Below are 2,812 nucleotides of genomic sequence, written 5' to 3'. Positions count from 1 at the left end.
AGACGAGATTAACACCGCTGGACTTGGTGCTCCAATACCAGTGTTGTAGCTAAAGAGATCGACCATATTCTTGTGGATACTCGCTGGAGGATCCTTCAGAACTGTAGAGCTTTTAGGAGTGCTGAGTTCTTTGCTACCGACCACAGGCTTGTTGCTGCAACACTAGTCTCAGATCTAGATGCATCGCGAGATCTCACCAGCAGGTGTTTCATCTCGAGAGGCTCAGGAGTGAGGAGGTGGCTCACGAGTATGCAGTGGCAGTCTCAAATCGGTTTGAAGTGCTTGGCACTCTGCAGGACTCTACTGAACTGTGGGATACCTTTAAGCGGGAAGCCCTCTCAGCCTTGGGATCCGACCTCAGCGAAGGAGGCGTGTTGTCTCGGACGAGACGCTGAGCACTATAGAGATGAGTCGTGCTGCCAGACTGGATGGGAACCATGTCTTGCATAGGGAGCTGTCTCGCTCTGCTAGAGCCTCTTTGAGAATGGACCAAGAAAAGAACATTAGGGGCATCGTGAAGGAGTTGGAAGGTCATTTTGCCCAAAATGACCTTCGACCTGCTTTCCGAGCCCAGAGAGGACTCTGGTTATAGTCCATCTCTCAAGTGGGGTCGGTGAGGGCAGAGGATGGTCGCGTTGTGACGGAGCCGGGTGAGTATAGGGCCTGCTGGCCTGAGTACTTTGAGCAACTGTATAGGGTATATCTCCCGAATTCACAACTTCCCTTGGTTGGCACACAGCCACTAGTGACTGATCCACCAATCAGTCAGGCACCAACTTCCACCGATGAGGTGAGAAGTACGGTCTCTAGGCTGAAGAGTGGAAAGGCTGCTGGTGTCTGTGGGATTGCTGCAGAGTTGTTGAAGGTGGGTGGAGAAACCATGATCTCTGGCTTGCATGCTGTCCTGTCTGCCGTTTGGGAGACTGGTACCATTCCTCCTGATTGGAAAAGGGGCTTGGTCATCCCTATCTGGAAAGGGAAAGGGGACCAAAGGGACTGTGGCAACTACAGAGGTATTATATTGCTCAGCATACCAGGCAAGGTCCTCGCTCATCTGCTCTTGACGCGAGTGCGTGACCACCTTTTATGAGCACAGAAACATGAGCAGTCTGGTTTTACACTCAAGAAGTCAACTGTAGACCGTGTCTTAGCACTTCACGTCCTTGTGGAACACCGACTTGAGTTCCACAAGGTATGCTTTGCAGAATATATTGATCTCAAGAAGGCTTTCGACTCTGGAGCCTACTGGGTATCTGTGGGATCCCCCCTAGGATTATTGGTTTGCTATCAAGTGTGTGTGTGTGTGGGGGGGGGGCATCTCTGCCTTTTCCCCGGTGTCTGCCGGGATGATGCAGGGATTTGTCCTGGCCCCAACCCTTTTCAGTACTTGTATGGACTGGATACTTGGCCGTGCCGTGGACCGTAGTTCATGTAGGCATAAATTTGGAAAATTTCAAGTCACGACCTTGACTTTCCCCGATGATGCAGTGACCCTAGTTGGGGGACAAAAATAGATCTCGAGGCGCATGAGGAAGCAAGGCCGTTGGGACCAAGGTTCATGAATTTGGGGACTTGTTTGATGTCGATGTCTATGCATGTCTGTGGTGAGAACATTGATATCTTGGATAGCTTCACTTATCTTGGAAGTGTAGTACAGAGTGAAAGAGGTTCTGACCGGGAAGTCACTCGACGGCTCGGTATGGTCTACGGTGTTATGGATTCACTCAATTTGGTGGTGTCAGTATTTGACTAGGAAGACTAAGATCAGGCTCTTCAGAGCGCTAGTGATCCCGGTCTTACTCTACCTGGACACTGTATAGTGCTCTGAAGGCCCGACTTGACTCCTTTAGTACTAACTGTCTTTGCAAAATCATGGGGTATACCGGAAGGACCATGTATACAATCAGAGGATACTCTGTGAGATTGATTCAAGACCTATTACCAGTCTGATACGAGAGAAGACCAAGGGTAAGGCCACGGAACTCTTGGCTGAAGCAAGTCGATCAGATCTGCCAAGATGGCTGGGTGGAAGGATCTGCAGGAGGCTTGCCGGGGGGAAACCCCGGAGGTGGAGCCAAAGGATGGGGGCGGGGAACGAGCCCCTTCATCTGCCCCCTAAGATGATATATAATAAAATAAAAAAAAAAATTAATAATATAATATATATATATATATAAGAATTATTGTATTAAGTAGTCTACTATAAATTATATATATTATAAAATAATTATATATAATAATATATGTAAATTTTAAAATTTATAAAACACCACACACACCACACAACACACCACACACACACACACACACACACACACCACACACACACACACATAATATATATATATATATTATTATATATAAAAATATATACATATTATTAAATATATATATATAATAAATAAATTTATTTTTATATATATATATATATATTATATATATATATAATATATATATATAAATACATACACACACAAAAACCCCCACACACACACATACACACACCCCACAAAATTTTTATATATAAATTTTATATATTATATATATAATATATAAATATACATTTAAAAATATATATAATATTTTATATATATATAATATATTTATCATATTATTATATATATATATTATTATATATAATATAATAGAGAAGAGGAGAAAGGGGGAGGGGAGAGAGAGAAAAAGAGATAACACACACACACAACACACACACACACACACCACACACACAACACCACACACACAACACCAAACACACCTTATTATATTATAATATATATAAGATAATAGATAGATAATGATAGAAGATAGA

This window comes from Penaeus monodon, chromosome 16 (assembly GCF_015228065.2).
Source record: "Penaeus monodon isolate SGIC_2016 chromosome 16, NSTDA_Pmon_1, whole genome shotgun sequence".
Taxonomy (NCBI): domain Eukaryota; kingdom Metazoa; phylum Arthropoda; class Malacostraca; order Decapoda; family Penaeidae; genus Penaeus; species Penaeus monodon.
Note: the sequence above shows the minus strand (reverse complement) of the source record.